We start from the raw sequence: 21927 nt of genomic DNA on the forward strand, positions 1-21927 counted from the left end.
AAGTAACTCACCCTTCCCTTCCCCAGACACACATAATGATAACAATTTTTAGACCATTTGGTGTCTGCTCCCACTGCCTGTAGGACTCTGGACAAAGACTAAGCAAAAACTGCAGCAATATGGTCTTAAGGGTTTGATGTGACCAAACAATCTGCTTTCTTAAGTAGACTTTTAAAAACACAGCTACAAGCTATGCCCACAGCTTTGCCACTAAGTCGAGAGTCGATCCTATGCCCTTCTCAGACTGTACATCCATCTGCTTGTATGCCCATCATGAATTCACTCTGATGGGTTTAATCCTGTATCCTTCTCGCTCTCATTTCTGCTAACCTGTGCTAATCTTTTACATTTCACAGTAAACCTGCAATATAAAGTAATCACTAAGTCACTATCTAAACCAGTGGCTCTGGACTGGTGGACTGTAACCCAAAAAAATGGGTCACAGGTCAAAAAGAAAACAGGGAAAAACAAGCAAAAAATAAATAAAATGCAAATAAATTGCAGATAATTTTTTTAAAGGAAGGAGAAAAACCTTCCAATGCCTTTTGTCTTTGGAGTCAAACTCTACAGTATTTTAAGGCAATTTAATCTGTCATGTGGTAGAATCTATACACGCAGATGCCCTCATCCTCAAAAAAAAAAACGTGAATAAGTGCAAGGTGAAAGGAAATACGGTCCAGACCACAGCAAATATAACTACAATGCATTGTGTGTGTGCATTATTGCATGAAACTACTGAAATTCAATTTTGTGCAATAAATAGTTTTGGGTCCTGAACCAAAACCATTAGAGAATCACTTATCTAAGCCACAATGATTCACCAGCAATCTAAAGCTCACAATCCTATGGCATTTTATATATAATGCATATAATGCATATTAATAATAAATATAATAATATTCACGGAGTGACAGATGGATTTCTCTAGATCGCTCCCACGGGCTATAGCGCCGCTCAGTGGATTTATCTTATTCCGCTCTGTTCAGTCATATAGTTCATGAGGACCTTGGAGGACAAACAGAAACGTCTTGTCCTTTGCCAGCTTCTTTTCTTATTTGAATGTCAGCATTTGTAATTGTCATTATATCTAGTAACTATAATGACCCTCACAACTGTCATTACGCGTGATGTTTACGCCAAACATGGGCAACGCGGTGTTTACTGACGTGTACTCACCAACACTGCTGGATGCAAGTAATATTGTTGAAATATGAGGTGAGTATAAACACTTGTAACACCTGTTTGTATCCTCTCCGAAAATGTTATCAGAACAACAGTCGTTCTGATGCTACGGAACTTTGGATGTTTAGGCAGCCTACCCATTTTTGAGCCTCGCATACTAAAACGTTGCTTAAGCAATTAGGCAGCTCACTATAGGCTATGTATAAATGCAAGTAATTGTCACGGGAGAGTAATGTTAAAATGCTAAAACCTGTTTTATGGTAAACTATAGATTGCCTTACAATATAAAATAAATAAATACATACAATATAAACTAAAAATAAATAAATACATAAAATAGGGGAGAGCGGGGTAAGTTGTCACACTTTTCAAACTGTTCAAATTTAATGAGCACCGTACATCACAATGATATAAATGTCATACCAAATGAAAGAATGAAGTCTTGGGCACATATGTTGTCTTCATTACATTGTCATACCTATTTCATTACGGAGTTGTAGACTGTTGAATAGAGAATGTGCACTTGTGACAACTTGCCCCATCGGCAGGTAGGTTGTCACACTAGACTATCTAAAAATAAGAACACAACTATTTAATTCTGATTATTGATTTTAACTTTAAAATTCAACCAGAACTGGAAATGTAAAAAAAATCATACCTAGAGAATTTGGAAAAAAACAATTATTTAAATCCAAACAATACACATTTCAATCAAAACACGTTTAAGTGGCAAGACCACTTTACTTTGAAATTTAAACTCAAACATTCTCTGGCTTGCACATAGATCCATGATAACTGAATGAAATACTGCAGATAACTCGCTTAACTTAACATGTTTAACTTCTGAACAAAACAGATTCCCTGTATCTGACTAATCAGACTCATCTTCAGAGTCACAAATCTGGCACACCTAAATTGCCTGGACTGAAGTGCAAGCATCATGGGCCCATTTGTTGATTTTTACACATTTTACCCAGGACTCTTTTGGACGAATGTTTGAAAAAGGCTCCACAAAGTCGAGGCAGAAGCACTCTTCATCATCTGATGATGACTCTTCTATTATTTTTCTTCTTTTAACTGCCTTGTTTTTAGTAGGTCCAGATTTTGACTCGCATACAACAATTTTGAAACCGCTTTTAGCTAGATTCAGCCTTATTCTTTTCTATTTCTAGTTGCTTTTCTATTTCTAAGAATTGCTCTGGAGTTGGTAGTCCGCTGTCAGCAATAGCATTGCTGGGTAAGGGTGAGCTGGTGATACCAGAAGCATAACTGTGCATGCTAGACAGAACAGATTTGCTGCTGGGGCCTGGCAGGGCAGGGTTCTGAATGGGTCGATCTGTGACATGAGATGGTGCAAAACCAGTTTCCAGAAATACATCTCAATGTTTTTTGAGCATGTTCTATGTGTTTTTTTTTTTGTACTGGGGCAAGTTGTCATATGTGACGCCTTGCCCCAAAGTCATTGAGACAACTTGCCCCAAACTGACTTGTGTGCTAAAGTAGGCTAAATCTCAAGGTTAGCTCAATATAGCACGTCAGCTAAAGTATCAAAAGACACGTTATTGTCTCCTCTATTTTGTGCAAAATAATAATTTTTAACATTCATACCTAACAAAGTTGTATTGCATAAAATTTAGAGTGAATTTTTTTTTACTCTTTAAGCCAAAAAATAAGAATTTTGATTTTTTGATTTTTGAGATAGAGCCTAAGGTTTTCGAGTTATGAACAGTGTGACAACTTACCCAGGGGATAGATGTATGTAGGAAATCATTATTGCATGCTTAATATATTTATTTAGCATGCAGATACATGCATAGTTTTATGGTAATGTTGTTCATGTGTTTTTTTTTTTTTTTTTTTTTTTTTACTATATAACTTATGGTTAAAGGGGTATTTACAGAATTCCATGTGAAAGCCATCACATTTATTTGGATGTTATTTAAAGTTATTTTCTTCTTATGTTGTTCTTATGGGTTTGTGGGGGGTTTGGTTGTGCAGTCTATTTTATTACTAGTACATACATATTAAAACAGTGAAACATATTTTGAGTTTAAAAGTTTAGATTGTATGTATGATTTAAAATACACAGTCTCCAAAATGCCATTTTGTAGCGCTTGTAATATATATATTTATTTTTTCTTTTTTTTATGGTTACATTCTGCAAATCATAGATTCATGTTTTTACTATACTTTTAAGATAGAAGGTGTAGTTTTAGAGACCTATTTAAGCACAAATGGCCACTTTCACAAATGTGTTCACTAATGAGATGGAAAAGGGTTGCATTTTATTGTTTCTGCTCAATTGTGTAGGATTCATTTTACACAGTTGAGGTGGATAAATGCAATACCTTATGAAATGTTGCATGTTTATTTTTACTGCTCATTTTGGCAGTAAAATCAGCCGTAAATCGAGGCTACTGGTGTAGGACACTTAAAATGTCTCTTGTTAATTGCCAATTTGGCTACTCAATGCAAAACTACTAAGTATAATGTAAAAAATTCACATAGATATTTGAAAACCCCCAAAACATGGATATTTTCTTATAAACTGTAAATTTGATTGTTTTCAAGAAGGGCAAGAGGAAAAGACTTCTGGAGTAGAACAGTGTGTGTTCTGACCTGCTTGAAGAGTGAGGTTTACCTTGATTAGCTTTGATTGATTAATTAATAACTGATCATTGCACACGCATGCTGAGATCTAACTGATTACTGGCCCTGTGTTAGGGTGGGGGTTTGTTTGAATGCGTCCTGGGGTTGTAATTGTGTGCAGCTGGGTGGCCGGGTGCCTTAGGAGTAATGGAGAGAAAGCAAGAGAAAACAGAGAGTGACCTCCTGCTCTTTGAAGCAGCCTGTCGCAACATGTCCGCCTGATATCACCTCTCTCTGACACCTCGCCATACAGGATGAGACCGCACAGATTTAATGGTTTCAAGCCATATGTTATATTGAAAACCATTGTGGTGTGGTGTGTGTGTGTGTGTGTGTGTATTTTCTTACTAAGATAAAAGCCTTGTAGGAAATTTTAGCTATTGATTTGGGAATGTTAGCATATGTTGGGCCAATATGCACATAGTTTCTGTTATTATTGCTTGATTATTTAAACTCATTAGGCCATTTTTTAAAAACATTTTAAAATTGTATTGATTGATTGATTGCTATTTAATATAAAATTCTATGATTTAGTTATGTCTCCTCTTTATGGTTTCCAATACGTAACATTTCAGGCATTTTTGGGCGTCAGAATGCCTGTGGTCTGGCTTCTCTGGGCTTGCTTTGTATTTGATCAGTGTCCTTTATCTGACATGGCTCTGAAAAGATTTGCCTTTAAAGGGATGACTGTTTGTTTAAAGAGGCTCAGCGCAACAGAGGAGGGCCAAAGATTGGCAGTCTTCAGGATGTGCGAAAGAAGAACAGGCGAATTGCTTTCTTTCCTCACCCAAAAGGAGAGTATGTGGCCAAGCTTGATTATCCAAAATGAGAGAAAAGGATTAAGTTCTAAAAATCTCACAGTAAAGTTGTCCAGTGTAACATAAGATGTAGCAGTCCTTCTTTCTAGTTTCCTCACTCTTATTTTGTGATTGCATGGTTTTAATTGTCTCGTTTTCTCCTGAAAAGTATGTTTGTCAATAATGATTGCATTTTGCATATTGAAATTACAATATTATTACATGCATAATGTTATTAGTCGCCTACCAACATTTAACGCTATAACCAAAATATTCCAACATCTCAGGCAGCGTTTTGCCAACTGGCTAATGTTGGACATACAACATCTGGTTTGTTCAGTATTAATTCATATCAAAGGCAAAATGGAATTCATTTAAGTGTGCAATTGATCAATTTGGCAAGTATGCTGATGATGTTATGATAGATTTGTTTTAAATGCTTTTTGTCACTCAACCACATGCCAAAATTGTGCTTCATGATTAGGCCATTGTAAACTCACTACGCCTAATGAACACTGACTACTACTCGCAGCATTTAGCGCAAGATTGCTCCGTTTGTGAATCTCTGCATCACGACAGCCCGGTAATAACACAGCTGTGGCATTATGTGACATCTCCAAGCAAGGATCCAGGATCATCTCTCCCTGCCCTCCCTGTGAAAAGCTGTTTTCCATTTGATGCTCCAGCCGTTGGTTATTGTGAGCATATCTGAGAGGTCCTAAGTCCTGAAATGAGTCCTATATTATTTTAGACTGGCTTGAATATTGCACGGTGGGAGGCTGAAAATGAGACCTTCCATCAAAAGATTGCCTGCAGCGCGTTCTACTCTCTGCAGCATTTGAGAGGTCTCACACAGAGAGAAAACACACTCTTTGACCACACAATTATATATTTATTATCAATTCCTTTGATGATCCCCCCATCCCTTCACATCTATTCTTTACCTGATTTTGGTAGCTGAAATGGGCTAGAATGGAAGAGCTTCTAAGCTGCAGTAAGAATGTGGGCGGCCTTGTGGTTTTGGGCTGTTAAAAGATTAGAGAAAATGCAGACAGCTAGTGCAGGCGGAATCAAGTGAACCATAAAATAAGGTGTTTTCTCACCTCCCTCGACTCAGGTGCATGTCTCGGACAAGATTTAACATTCTTGCAGTGCCTGTTTCATGATTGAATGAACCATAGCAGTTGTTCAGCTGCAGACAGATGGAGGGTTCACAAGATGTGTTCCTAATTCATATTTGTAATTAGTGCAGCAACTGTAGTGCTGCCGTTGTATTTATTATCACTGACCATTTATCACTTTTTATTTATGAACAAGCAAAATATATAGCAGGAAATGATCAGAAGAGAGATCAGGAAATACCACTAGCCTGATTTGATCTTGAATTTCCCACAAGAGCACCACAGCTCAGTATGTTGCAAGCTTACAATTTGGTCACAGCTCTGACATCCTGTTTTGAGTTTTGAATGTAAAGTTGTGTATCCTTTATTTTTCTGCTCCGTCTGTGATCTTAAATTCAGATCACATCATCGTTTTGTGATATTGAGCTGCGGAAGACTGCTGTGCACAAACATCTCTGTATTATCATCTGTAATACTTCACAGGTTATTGTAAGGTTTTCTGGGTTGAAATTGACAGATGTACAACAACAACAAAAAATGACAGTGTGTGTTTATTCTCCAAAGCTTGTCTCTTTTAGCAGTAACCAATACCTCACCAAAGATTGAGGTTTATAAAAAAAAGTAGCTTTGTCAAATCATAAGCCTTGATCAGAATACAAGAGGAGAATACATGTAGGGAAAAAAATGCTGCCATATTCCAGTGCTTCTCATTTAAATTTCATGAAAACGCCTGTCAGTGCTTTACAATAACCACTGACCTATTGTAAAGGCTAGTTCGAATTGGCTTACATTGAAGATGCAAAGAGATGCTATTTGCATGGAAAAGTCCTGCTTTCACCAAGGGAAAAGTCAGACACAAAACCTTGGACTTAATCAAGGCGACTTCAACTGGCTGCTACCTTTGGGACGGATCCATATCTCTTTTCCCTGGAAGAAATGGTGATGATGGCAGGCAGAAGTGCCCTTTGTGTCTAGTAAAGATATCGAGTGTTTGAAGTGTTAACTCGAATACTAAGCCTCTGGGGCAAGCGGGTGAATGCAGCCTGTCACCATACGGGATGGGACTTGGATCTTTGCTTCCCTTCTACTGACCTATGACCATGGTTGCTTTTCAGGGTTGCACTGGTTCCTAGTGCTCTGAGGCAATGTCCGCTTTGATCAGGTCACAAATTACAGTGAAAAAACAAAAAGTTTAGTCATCGCATTTTATGTATATATATATAAAATATGGTAAAACTTTAGTGTAGGGGCCAGTTCTCACTATTAACTAGTTGCTATATATGTAATAGTATTGTTATAGCCTGCTTACAGTATATATTTTTTTCTTCAAAATATAAAAAAATATGTATATTCGCTCATATATTTAACACTTCATATCTTGTTAAACCAAACATATTTATTGGACACTCTTACAAGCATCCCGTGTTTACATGTTCTTTTGTGCCACTGTTTGTAAAGTGGCCAGACTGACATGATCCATTGAGGCCACACATAAAACATCTTGCCATCTACACTCCAAGCATGGTTTTCGGCTGCATTCCCCCGTCCTTGCTTTTTCCTGCCTGTGTGCAGCCTGACCCCTGTCTTTCCTTTTCCAGGCTACAGTGGCCCAATGCAAAGAAGCTTTCAAAGGCACTGTCTGCTCAAATCAAGTCAGGAGCCCTTTTTAGACTCGGCTCAAAGATCATAGCAAGTTGAAGTCAGGGAAGAGGATGACCCTTCCCTTCAGGCTTGATCGGATCTTGGCCCAGTCAAAGCCTGTAGGGCTGTGTCTCTGTGTGGCCATGTCTCTGCAGGACTGGGCTGTGTGATAGTGGAAATGAAAGAGGGCACCAGCCTGAGCTGCAGTATTGCCGTGTCAGGCCCTGTGTCCCTGCGGTCTCCCAGAGCAAATGGGGAAGGCAGAGGACACAGCCAGCAGGGCTATGGGCCCGCAGCCAGACCTACAGACTGTGACATGTCATACCAGGGCTGTCTTAGTGCTTTTACTTCTGAACTTTGGGATCAGGTCAGGTCTGTGATGAAGGGCAGAAAAAGAGGCCAAAAAACAAAGGACCATGTAGAAATGCTGAATATTCAACAAGACTGACATAATAGAAACATTGATAACTAGGATTGAGTAATGAGAATCATTCTTATTCACCATTTCTATAATAATAATAAATAAGCCACACCAAGTGATGTTGTTTTTACTCAAAAAAATTAGAGACTGACTGATATGGGTTTTTTGAAGGCCGATACCAATGTTAGGGAGGAAAAAAGGCAGATATCGATAAATCGGCCGATATTTTTTGTGTATATTATAATATATACACAAGGGCCCAAGGAACAGGATTAACAACTGCTGTTTAATAGCATTGCATCTCACCAACTAGGTCACAGCGTCGCGCTAAATCACCATTTAACAGATTCAAGCCCACAAATTAGTTAGCAACACACCATTAAGCTTGAATGTAGCTACCTGAAAAAGAGACCTCCTTATTGAAGTGAAATGCTTGGCTGGTGTCACTATCTCGCGAAAGTGACAGCAAATTTGGGGGGCCTTTTTGCTCGAGAAGCCCTCTTGAACACCGCCCTCCGCACATCTGTAGCAACCCATAATAGCCAGATCGGTTGGTTTGCAACTGCATCTTTAACTGCCCGTAACTCCTGGACCCTGGGGGCTATCGACACATTAGACACATTCTGAGATCCAGAGGGCTTCAAGCTCAAGGGTTCCCCCGTATTTGGTGTGGATCTACTGCGCTGTTATGGAGATTTGGCCATTCAAATTTTCAGTGGTATTCCATACACTTAAGATTTAAAGCATTCCATCCAGATCGCCAGTAGCAAACAATGGAGCGCACTCTGCTGGACAAGTGTAATTACCCCATTTACAAGCATTTTATCTGTGTTTTATGTTCTGTAAAAAACATTCATATCGGTGGCATACATGCCGATACCGATATATCTGCGATAGGCTCATATCTGGCTGATAAATTTGGCAAAACGATTTATCGGTTGGGCTCTGAAAAAAATACAGTTCAATAACTTTCAAATTCCTGAAATTATAAACTTTTTTTTGTTGTTGTTGTTGTTTGTTTTGTTTGTTTTAGTCAATCAAAAACTAACTGTAGGATTTTTATAGTACTAAAAAAACATTTCAATATATGTCTTTTTACATGTTGCTTTGCGTTGCATTGCATTGCGTATTGCGCTGCGTAAACATAAAACCATGTCTGCATCTGTGATCGGAGAAACAACAAACAAAGCTTTACTCTACACTTTTGAATCGTCAGTGGCAAATCCTGTACATATGAAAACGTACTTACAGACTGAGTCAGAGGTGCCAGACTATCCTTGCAAAGTTGGAATTGGCCCACTTTATAGAAACAGACACCAGCATTGTAGGCTACTCTCCCAGGAAACCGTCCTTGTCCTCCGTAGAATGTGCTGCACACATCTGAATGTTTGGGTTGAACTGTTCTGGAACCGTGTTGTAAATACAACTTAACCACTCATTTCTAGTTGTGTCATCTTTTGGAAGGCCAAACAAAGTAGTTTTGCTTTCACAATGAAACACACAGCATCTCCACAAAATGGTGGCGGCAGCAACAGTCAGAATAAAAGTTATGCCTTCTCTCTTTGCATGAACATTTGGGCAGCATTATGAAAGTCTTCCTACATCATGATGTAGACATGTGGGGACGTGTTAGAATGAGCCATTTTGGGTAGGAGTGGTTGACTCTTAACTTATATAAAGAATATCTCTTTGGATTTGAGACTTTTTGCAATGTTACAGATCTTCTTTATGCAGCAAGAGCTTGAAACACTCTTGAAACACAAGAAAAAATTGAAATCGCATCATATTTTAAATATAGGCAGCTGCAAAGTCAGCTAAAGGTTAATTATCCTTTTTTTAAGTGTCAAGGTTTGCCTCATGATTGCAGTCAAGGCAAAGGCAAAGAAAGATTTGAGTAGATGTTTTTTTTTTTTTTGTGGTCACATTTAAGGGCCAGAAAAGTCATCAAGTTTTGAACCATTCCGATAAAGTTGTGATTTTCCCCTTTTTTATTTGTTATTTTTTGGTCTAAAAAAAGTCTGTAAATGACCCCACCCCCATTTTAATTTACTTAAATTAGGAGGGTCCATAGATTAAAACAAGTAATTAAGATTATTACTATTAAAAGTAAAATAGGCCTAACTAAATTACAGATTTCCCTCCTGGTTGAAAAGCACTGGTGTAAACACACTTTAAATGGTTTTATTATTGAAATTAGGGCTGAAACGATTCCTTGAGTAACTTGATAACAAAAAAGGATCGAGGCAAATTCCTCTGCCTCGAAGCTTCTTTTAATTTATTTTAAATCTCACGTCAGGTTCTTTCACAATGATTTTTTTTAATGTGACAACGTGTTTACGTCACCCACAAAGCGGAAGGAGACACAAGCGCTGAGTCCGAAATCTCATACTGCAAGGAGTCAGCAGTGTTTTGATTTGAGGACGCGGGCAAACGTAAAGAGAACGTCGTGGCATGTGTCCATTGCAAGATAGAGCTGGCATACCACAAGTAGGGCCCTATGATTTCCGCGATGCAGAAAACGCGGAGGGAATCGCGGAATCCAGTCATAAAAACGGAATTTACAGTTTAATGCGGAATTGCACAGAATTTGCCAAATTTTGAATGAATTCATCAAAAATAGGTCATTGCACTTACATCAAATCACGATATGGACTAATATCTGTAAATATTAAGGAATGGAGCAGAAGCGCGTCTTCATTCATTAAACACACGGAAGTGCGCGTGACGCTCCGGTGATTTCAGCGTCTGCTGTCTCAATAAATAAGACGTGAACACATGAACAACATCTCCAGAACTGCTCTGACAGTCACTTCATGAGCATTTGACCGTTTGATTTGAGTAAAACTAGCGTCACATCACATACACAGAACTGTAAAGGTACGCCAACCCGTCAAAATAAAAGTCCGGTTAAAGACTATTGTTCAGCAGAATGTACATAGCCTACTACAAAAAAAAGTTAAGTTTTAATCACACAACATTTCTTCCATGTTGAATTTTTTTTATAAGAAAATCCCCTTTGTTTACCAAAAAGTTAAGTAAATTTTCAATAATTAAAAGATAAATTAAATTCATGTTTTATGTGTTTAATGTGCATCTCAGAAAATGCTTTATTTAAAACCCCACTTAAAATGGCACTTAAATGCACTTAATTCATCTGTCAACTTTATTGTCATTGTTCACAGTACAAGTACAGACAGAGAAACAGTGGGTAATAATTAAATGTTTATTTTTGATGTATGCATTGCATTCTATGCATTTAAAAAATAAAAATATTTTTTTTTTCTAAAAAAGGAAACTTAGTTGTTCATTTTAAGAGACCCAGGAGTCTTATTTTCTCTTGCATAATTAATATTGCACTTTAATTAAGCAAAAACACATTTTATCCGATTACTCGATTAATCGATGGAATTTTTGGTAGAATACTCGATGACTAAAATATTCGATAGCTACAGCCCTAATTGAAATTATTCAATAAAATTAAATTCAAGTGTATTTGTATAGCGCATTTTACGATACATATCATTGCAAAGCAACTTTACAGAAAATTAAGTTTCTACAATATTTAGTAGTAGCTTATAAGTGGTGACTGTCAGTTTATTATTTTTTGACAGCTTCGGCTGAGGTTGTCCTTGTGTTAATGCAAAAGGCCGTGTAATAACTTCTGTATTACCTGGCAATAAAATTTGAAAAAAGTGTGTCTAATGTGATTGGCTTAACTTGTTTTGATTTCGGGTGTCGGTTCTATTTTAAGCGGGTCGAGTCGGGTGCGGATTTTAATTAGAGCTGCTGTCGGAAAACGGGTCGGATGCGGTTTTAAGCACTGCGGGTACAGACGGGTGCGGATTTACAAAATCGGACCCGTGCAGCTCTCTGATATGAATATCACTAATTGTAGGAGCCATTTTGGGGATGGTAAAGGTTTTGTCCAGTGGGTGGTGCTGCGGCTATGTTTAATTAGAGCACCTGAGGAACAAGTGTGTGTGCTGGTAATTGGGAAGCACAGTTCTCTTACGAGAGTTCTCTCGTACTGCGTCATAGCTAAGACGCTACGGGAAAAGTCTCTTTTCACGATACACTGAAGCAAAAAATTATCCTTAATTTTGAATTATTTTAAAGCGCATTTGCAGCAGCACACAGCCATAGGCGAGACGGCTCGCTCGCTCATTGGCTGCTCTGCGGCAACTGCATAAGCGCTTCGCGCCCTCCATGCCACTTCCCGCCGAAACGGGTTTGGCCTAGCCCTATAAAGGGAGCTCGAAAAAGGCTGACTCACCTGAGACCGTCACGTCATCTGTGTCTCCTGCCTGGGTGAAGATCATGCAGCGCTCGCGCTCGCTGACGGCGGATGCCCTCACTGCGAGCTGTTGCCACTGGTGACTCTGAGGACTCTCTTGGCATTTTTCTCTGAGCCTGCATTCTCCGCTGCGCTGCGGCGCCGTACAAAGCGCCGCTTCCAGCGGATTCCGGAACCGTCTCCAGCTCAACCGAGCTCGCCGGTTCGCCCTGCTTCACCGGCCTCCCGTGCATCGCTTCCTGATGGTCAGCGCCCGCTGTCTGCCGCCGTGTCTTCCGAGGAAGTCGATCTCAGGGCAGCGTCGGGGGAAGAGGACACGTGCTCTCTGCTAGCTTCGGGCAGTGAGGGCTGGGCGAGCTCCGGGGATCTCGCGCCTTCTGCTCAGAAGCCCAGCAGACGAGCTGACATCGAGAAGGAGCTGATGCGAGTGCTCACGCTGGCCGCGACGAGCCTCGGCCTCGAGTGGTCTGCACCAGCGCCCCCCTCTCGTTCCCGGCTGGATGGTAGTTTCCTTTCAGATGAGCGTACTTCTCCGAACTCAAAGCCCGCCTCATTTCTTCCTGAGCTTCACGAAGAGGTGGCAAAGGCTTGGAACGCTCCATATTCATCGCAAACTCGTTCGTCTGTCTCACTAGCATTCTCCACACTGGATGATGCTAAAAACAGGAACTACCAGTCACTTCCGCCGGTGGAACAGGCAATAGCAACGCACCTTTGCCCGCCCTCTGCTGGACGGCGGACGAAAGCGGTGTTGCCATCTAAAGCCTGCCGCATGACGTCATCTCTGCTCACGCGGATCTTTTCTGCTGCTGGGCAGGCTGCGTCTGCACTACACACCATGGCCACGCTGCAGATATTCCAGGGTGATCTCCTCCATAAGCTGGACGAGATGGGACCTAAGGCTATCTGTCTCGCGGATTTGAGGAGTGCTTCGGATCTCTCTCCTCGCGCTACTAAATCCGCTGCACAGGCCATGGGACGAGTTATGGCTTCCGCTACGGTGGCTGAGTGGCATCTATGGCTGACGCTGTCAGACATGGCAGAGTCTGAACGCACTGCGTTCCTCGACGCCCTGTTGACTCCCGCTGGCCTCTTCGGATCTTCTGTCAACGAGTTCGTTGAGAGATTCGTCGAGGACCAGAAAGCGTCGCAAGCATTCAAGCACTTCCTCCCGAAGCGCTCAGGTTCTGCAGCGAGTCATGCTAGACCGGCCCTGCAAAGCTCTCAGCCACACCCCCCACCTCCTGCTGCTTCATCGCAACAGCGTCAGCAACGCAGCTCGAGACCCCGTTCTTGCTCTACCGGCCGGCGCCCCGCGCCGCAGGGACCACGGCAGAGGATTACGGTGAGGCTGGAAGCCCCGAAGCCATCCTAGCACTCCTAGGAAAGCGCCGGTGTACGAGTCCCGCCGCGGCCGAACTCTCACCCAAGCGCGCCGCTGTTTCAGTTCCAGGGATTGTGACTGTCTCAGCGTCTTTTGCAATGCGCAAGCCTGTACAGTTACCCGCTTGCCTGCACACAAAAACCGTTATCACGGCTACCCAGATATTTCCCGAAAAAGGTGTAATTTCTGGTGTCCCGGCCACGGCCGATGGTGCTATAAATGTAGTGACGATGCCCACTGCTCAGTGCCCATCTCCACATATAAGCAAAGCCCTTCACACAGGGCTCGCACCCATAAAAGCGACTCAGGTCGATCGCGCGCACTACATAGTAAACATGCCCACTCCTCAGTGCCCACAAACACTATGTCACACACGTCATGTGGTTTCTGTAAAAACGAAACCCGTGCAAGTTCGTTCTGCCCAGGCAGACAGCGAGTCAAAAGCAGTAAATGTGCACGCTTACAGCCCACAATTACTCACAGACAGCACGAGTCCCACGGGACCTGCTCAGCCCTCCCTCACTCGGTTAAGCACCGTGGAGGGGTCGATTAACGCTCATTTTGCAGCACATCGAAGCGCTGCCGTTGCCCAGCCAACAGAGCGCGCTTCGCATCCAACCCTTAGCCATTCATGCAGACGCATGGTCAGCGCTTCCAGGGGTTTCGGATTGGGTGCTAGAAATTATAAAGAAAGGCTACTCGCTACAGTTTTTTCAATGCCCTCCGCGCTTTTTAGCGCGCGTCGAAACTACGGTCAAAACAGAAGTAGCACACCTACTTCGAGCCGAAATATCAAAACTGTTGAGCAAAGGGGCTGTTGAGCCTGTATCTCAAGCTCAAAGCGAAGGGGGGCTGTACAGCAGATACTTTCTAGTGCCCAAGAAAGACGGAGGTTTCAGACCCATACTGGATCTAAGACAGCTGAACAAAGCATTGGCGAAACGCAGTTTCAAAATGCTTACAACCAGGAGACTCCTCGCGCATATTCGCAGAGGAGACTGGTTCATGTCGATAGATCTGAAGGACGCGTATTTTCAAATACAGATAGCGTCACGTCACAGGCGATACTTGAGATTCGCCTTCGAGGGCCAGACATACCAGTATACAGTCCTGCCGTTCGGCTTGTCCATGGCTCCTCGTACATTTACGAAGTGCTGAACTATTTGGACCACTGGCTGATTCTGGCTCAATCACGATCAGAGCTCGTGGAACACAGGGCCATTTTACTCGATCACCTCGAGAAACTTGGTCTCAGTGTCAACTGGACGAAGAGTTCGCTGAACCCCAGTCAGACGATACTGTTTTTGGGTATAGCTCTGGACTCACGCTCCATGACGGCACGGCTGTCGCCACAGCGTGTGTTGGGCATTCAGTGCGCAGCGAGTTCTCTCCGCTGCCGCGCGACCTTCTCGCTCAGAGAATTTCAGAAGATGCTAGGTCTCATGGCCTCAGCATCACCAGTTCTTCAGTTGGGCCTGCTCTGCATGCGCCCCTTGCAGTTCTGGCAAGCGTGGATATCCGGTCAGTTGCGTCTCAAGGTCAATCAGAGCTGTGTTACAGCCTTGAAACCCTGGACAGCAAACGACTAGTACCAATCAGGTGTAAGCCTGGGGACTTCCTCGAAAGTGAAAATGGTGTCGACGGACGCCTCCACTTTGGGATGGGGAGCGCTGCTCGAGGGCAGACCATTCTTTGGCCTGTGGTCAGAACGGGAAAAGCTCCGACATATCAACTGTCTGGAAATGCTGGCAGTAGAGAACGCGCTGATGCGCTTTTGTCCCCGAATCAAGGGCCACCACGTCTTAGTCCGTTCGGACAACATGTCTGTGGTGTCCTACATAAATCGCCAGGGCGGTCTCAGGTCCCGAAACCTGTACAGGTTGGCTGAACGCCTCCTGGTTTGGGCTCAGTGAAACTTGCGCTCGCTAAGAGCAGTTCATGTGCCTGGGCTACAGAATCTGGGTCCAGACAGACTATCCAGAAACAACATTCCCACGGGCGAATGGTCTCTACACCCACAGACAGTCCAGCTGCTGTGGGAGAGATTTGGCAAGGCGGAAGTGGACCTCTTCGCGTCCCACGAAAACGCTCACTGCCCCGCGTTCTTTTCCAAGAACGAAAGCGCGCTGTCACAAAGGTGGCCGCGCTGCCCGCTCTATGCTTTTCCCCCCGTCTCCCTCCTTCCGCAGGTGATAGAACGGGTGAGGGAAACAAGATGCTCAGTACTGCTTGTAGCACCACTTTGGAAGAACCAACCATGGTTTCCAGATTTGATGCAGTTAGCAGACACTGCCCCGTGGCCAGTGCCGTTGAGGAGGGCCAGGGGCTCGATTTGGCACCCTCAACTGGAGTTGTGGTCCCTCCATGTGTGGGCGTTCAACGGTTACCCGCTGATCTCTCAGTGGGAGTGCTAAATACTATCACTCAGGCTAGAGCTCCGTCGACTCGACGGCTATATGCCTCGAAGTGGTCAGTATTCTCCAGCTGGTGCACAGCTCGGGGACGTTCACCCCTTAGTTGTGAGGTGACGGAGGTTCTCTCCTTCCTACAGGAGCTGTTGGATAAGGGCAGAGCCCCCTCCACGCTCAAAGTTTACGTGGCGGCTATCGCAGCGTTTTCTGAGACAACGCTCGGTCAGTCAATAGGAAGGAACGATTTGGTCATCCGCTTCCTTAGAGGAGCTAGGAGGCTGAATCCTCCCAGACCTCCGTCAGTCCCTGTATGGGACCTCTCGACGGTTTTGGAGGCCATGAAAGGTTCCCCTTTCGAGCCTATCCAAACGATTAGCCTCAAATATCTGTCATTCAAGACAGTGTTCTTGTTGGCTCTCGCTTCAGTGAAGCGTGTGGGTGACCTGCACGCGTTCTCGGTGAGCCCGACGTGCTTGGAGTTTGGGCCTAATGACTCAAGGGTCATACTCAAACCTAGGCACGGTTATGCGCCAAAATCCCTCAACACACCGTTTCGGGCTCAGGTTATTTCCCTGTCTGCCCTGTCGGTGTCAGAAGAGGATGGAGACTCGAGTCTTCTTTGCCCCGTTAGGGTTTTAAGAACTTATGTGTCTCGCTCTGCTGTCTTTAGACAGACTGAGCAGCTGTTTGTCTCGTTCAGTGGACGTTCCAAGGGAATGGCTGTTTCGAGACAGAGCCTATCCAGATGGATTGTTGACGCTATAGCGTTAGCTTACGCTTCCAGGGGCCTTCAGTGCCCACTGGGCGTCAGAGCACACTCCACAAGAGGCGTCGCCTCGTCGTGGGCGTGGTCTAGTGGGATCTCCTTACAGGATATATGTATGGCGGCAGGATGGGCCTCGCCGTCTACATTTATCAGGTTCTTTAACCTAGAGGTTCCCGCCCTGCAAGCAAAGCTGTTGTCGGTATAGTTGAATCAGGGTCCTGATTGGAACTCTGAGATCGCAAGCGCTATGTGCTGCCGACTGTTATATGGGCAGTATTGCGTAAGACCCACATTACCACATTGGTCAGGCCTTGCCTTGATTATGTGATGTCATATTGCCGCGTCTACGGACGCTGCTAGATATGGGACGGAGGGTCTCCCCCCTCCTGTTCTAGGACTCTCTGTGAGTCCCTCGGGTGATTGTGCATTGTAAATCCTGGGCGTCGCTTCCAGGTTTATTGGTGTGTGATCTCTGCACGCACGCCGCTTTACATTGGGTTTCCCGTAGCGTCTTAGCTAAGACGCAGTACGAGAGAACTCTCGTAAGAGAATGTACTCAGAATCAGAATCAGAATCAGAATGAGCTTTATTGCCAGGTATGTTTACACATACGAGGAATTTGTTTTCGTGACAGAAGCTCCGCAGGTCCCTCCATGTGTGGGCGCTCAACGGTTACCAGCTGATCTCTCATTGGGAGTGCTAAATACTATCACTCACGCTAGAGCTCCGTCGACTCGACGGCTATATGCCTCGAAGTGGCATATATGCCTCGACTCGGTTACTAACGTAACCTCGGTTCTCTCTAGAAGAGGGAACAACTACTGCGTTCTCTGCCGTGCGTACGATTCACTCTGGTTCGCTTCGGCGATGAAATAAATCAGGTGAGTCAGCCTTTTCGAGCTCCCTTTATAGGGCTAGGCCACACCCGTTTCGGCGGGAAGTGGCATGGAGGGCGCGATGTTGCATCAGCCTGCGCTCGATAGGCTTATGTAGTTGCCGCAGAGCAGCCAATGAGCGAGCGAGCCGTCTCGCCTATGGCTGTGTGCTGCTGCAAATGCGCTTTACAATAATTCAAAATCAAGGATAATTTTTTGCTTCAGTGTATCGTGAAAAGAGACTTTTCCCGTAGCGTCTTATCTGAGATGCAGTACTCGTTCCCTCTTCTAGAGAGAACCGAGGTTACGTTAGTAACCGAGTACGTTTTTGAGCGCTCTGCAGAGTAATTTGCAAGGAGGATTCTGGTTGTATGCAGTCCATAAGGTATGGCTTTGTGTGTACATGTGAACAAGGAGAGAAAGTTTGAAAGTTTGAGATCACGTTAAATGGAGCTCAAGTAACAAAGAAAGACATTTGTTATGCATCTACATCCGTCTGCATGGTGTAAAGCCATTACACTAATATTAATGTTAGAATAACACTTTACAATTAAGCTACATTTGTAAAGATTCATTAGGTAACTTGACCTAACAGTATTATAACATTTATTAATCTAGATGAATCAGTAATTATTATTTAAATATACTAATACTAGTTTAGCATGTTAACATTAGTTTATGGAATGCATTAAACTAATTCAAACCCAAACACAAACCAAACAGTAAGCATTAGTTTTCCTGTCCAAAAATCTGCAGCTGTCAAAGGAGCTGTCAAAAAAAAAATAAGGATGTGATGATATGAACACTTTTTTTTTCTTTCTGCAAAATCAAAATTGAACCTATTGTTCCCTCTAGGTTTTTTTGATTTGTTACACTGATACGTTTTTTTTTTTTTTTGCACCATGTGATAAAGAGTAAAGACTGACAAGATATGAAGATATTAAACTATTTTAATAGTATCTTTTAAAAATTTAACCTTCTGTAAGTTCCCTGGTAGGGTTTTTTTGTTTGAACATTTTGAGACTTTTGGTTTGTACATTTGTACATTTTTTATAATAAAATTGTTTAAATTCATTTAACTTTTGAGGCTGGTTATTGGTCACCTGTGGTATCGATTAAGTATCGATACCGAGGTATTAGATTCTGGTATCATACCGAAGCCAAAATTGTGGTATCGAGCCATCCCTAGAGCAAAGGCATTAGAGTGCAGTCTCTTACTTTAGTTGTGCATAGATTAAGCCCATCAAAAGCAACCCATTTGCCAGGCTTCTCTTCACTCAGTTCACTGTAAATTTAGCTGCAGGTTGTGATGGTGGGAGCTAACAGTCATCATGTTGACCCATAGGATTACTCCCTCTGTGATTTTGACCCTGGCCCTGCTTGACTGGTGCAAATGACACAAGCCCATGTGCACATGCTCCCAAAAACACACACACATACACAAACATACCCTCGCTCTCACCCGAGATCAGTGCATTCATTAAAGCTAACATATTGGCTTAAAGAAGTTCTCTCTTTACATAAAGGCATGCAGGTTTTGTGTCGGGCCCAGTGTGAGGTAAAGGGCTGAACTTTAAATGTGACACTGGCTCGCCTTCCTATTGACCCCGCTGAAAAAGCTCAGTGATCTCATTCTTCACTACACTAAAATGCATCTGATTTTCTCCCTTGCAATGTTACCCTTACTACTCTGAGAGGTTATGTAAGCTTACAATAGCATATCACTGCAGGCTACTTTTCTCTGTATTCCCTTAAAAGAAGGGTAGAGGGAAAATCGCTTAATTCGCCTTTGATATGGAGATCCAGGGTGACCTCCTGTTTAAGCGCTTCAAAGAAAGAAATTAACTGCCAGAAAACATAATCCATCTGAATATGTGCAAAATTCAGACTGGCAGGAGGTACAGTGAGAGCTGCGTCACAGCTTGCTGCTCAGTCAATTGCTTGCGAGGACTTGGAAGTTGGTGGTGTTGTTGCTAATTTGTTATTCTTCATCATAATGGCTTTGGTAATCCAAAGCTGATTGTATTATGCTTGTAGTCATCAGATTCTTTCGGCTTTAGAGAGTTTGTTGGCATTACCTCTTAGTGAGATCATGATATGTAGCTTGTATAAACTATTAAATTTAGATTACATCCAGCACTGTGGTGATCTCTCTGCCCCCATAGCCCGTGTCCCAGCAGGGGATGGCAGTAAAGTGATATCGCTAGGCTCCGTTGTGTGTAAACTGACACGGAGTTGTTTTCAGCACTAGAGACCTGAGGTCAGGAAAGGGCAAGGAGGTAACTGCCATGCATGAAGGACGCATTATACCATCAACTCATATGGATCAAAGGCTCAGATCAGATGGACTTGAACTGCTTTGTATCACAGCCGTGTGTGTAAATGTGCACTTCAGGCTCTCTAGAACAGAGGATATGAACATCCTGGTCCATCCACTTCCATCCTGTCTGCTGTTTTGGGACAAACAGAGTTAATAGGGTGTGTCTGAGACATTTGACAACAGTTCTTCAGGGGATTCAGGCGGTCCGGGAAAGAGGATACCTTCAGCTACCGCAGTAGCCGTATACATAACAGTACACACAATGGATAGTGTTTGACTCCAGCAAGATTTTGCTTCATTTCCCGCACTGAATGAAAGGAAGATCTTGTTTTTTTAGTCATGGGAATTTACTTTTATGAAATGCTTGGGGAAACGTGGTGTGCCTTTAAGTGGTATTTCCCCTTCAGTTTTAAACACAGGGTCATGTACATTGAAGTGACACCGCTCTCACCAGCAATTGACATTGTTTTTTAAGTTGTTATCAGGCATTACAGCACCATGCCAGTCAGGTGAACATAACTAAGCAGAGTTTTCATCAGACAATGGTTATTTGTTGTCAACACATTGCTCTTTCAGAAAAAGTCTAAAAAAAAGTCTTGTGTATTTTTTTTGATCAATCTCCATAAATCATTAGAGATTTAACAGGACACTCTAAAAATAATATTTTTTACACTCTTTTTGTGTAAATTATTTTTGATCTTATACAAAAATAAGAGAGAAAATGTAAGAAATTAAGCGTAATTTTAATGAATATATGGTTAATTATTTACAAATAAAAATCAATAAGTGTTTTTATTAAGTGTACTTATTCAGCAAGTATGCATTAAAATGATCAAAAGTGACGGTAATGACCTTTGCAATTTTTCGAACCGTTTTTATATATCAAATAAATGCTGTTCTTTCTATTCATCAAAAAAGTATTGCAAATCATTATTAAGCAACATAATTATCAACAATGACAATAAGAAATGTTTCTTGAGCACCGAATCAGTATACTAGAATGATTTTTGAAGGATCATGTAACACTCATGACTGTAGTCATGTAGTCACCGTAGTAATGGCTGCTGAAAATGTATCTTTGTCATTACTATATTAAAATGGAAAACAGTTATTTTAAATTTAAATAATATTTCACCATTACAATTTTGATATGTTTTTTAATTAAAATAAATAAAGCTTTTTATTTGCATAAGGTAGACTGAAATTAAAAGTGCAGTTTAGCATGAAATTCTTAGCATAGCCAAAACATAGCCTTTGTCCTGAGAGACCCAGCCTTAGGTCAGAGGTGAAAAGTCACCCCATTGTCTAGTCATGTTTCATTCCCCATCACTGTAATGACCTTTAGATGGAGACATCAGTAAATGGAGGAGTTGTGATACCTTTGCATTGTCACTGGGAATATGGAGAGATGATTATCAAAAACAGCCTCTTTTGGCCACCCTTGGCCTCTGACATGGCCCTTGTCATGTGGAGGGACAGATGGTTTCATTTTTGCCCTTTGCAGAATTTAGCTGGAGGACAGGATGATGAGACCTTCAAAAGATGAGGGCAATGTGCCATTTAGAGGCATTTCAAATGTTTAGATTTATTTTAAAACTGTAATTAGTGTAATATCAGCTGTAGATAAAATGAGGAACCATTTGGGGGAAAAAAAAACGTTTAATTAGTAGAGGCCGGTTATAAGATTCTATAAAGATCACCTTTTGCATACTAGATGCTTTCAAATAAAAAAAGATATATATTTTATATGTATATATATATATATATATATATTACAGTTCTGTATCACTTTTTAAAATAAACATAGTTGAGTAAAATAAAAAATACAAAATCTTTGACAGAGCTGATTAAAATGTTTAGGTTTTTCTTTAATGATGTCTAATTTACTGCACCAACAGCTGTTCTACTATTTTCTAAATAAAAACACTATTTTTTAAACACTCACTATAATATATTGTAGTAAATAAGGCATCTTAGTTATATATGTAAATGTTCTGTAATATAATAATATTAATAACCTGTTTACATTTAAGAAATGTGCCGTGCACAATTTTAAATGAGGATGA

This window comes from Carassius carassius, chromosome 13, assembly GCF_963082965.1.
Source record: "Carassius carassius chromosome 13, fCarCar2.1, whole genome shotgun sequence".
Classification (NCBI taxonomy): domain Eukaryota; kingdom Metazoa; phylum Chordata; class Actinopteri; order Cypriniformes; family Cyprinidae; genus Carassius; species Carassius carassius.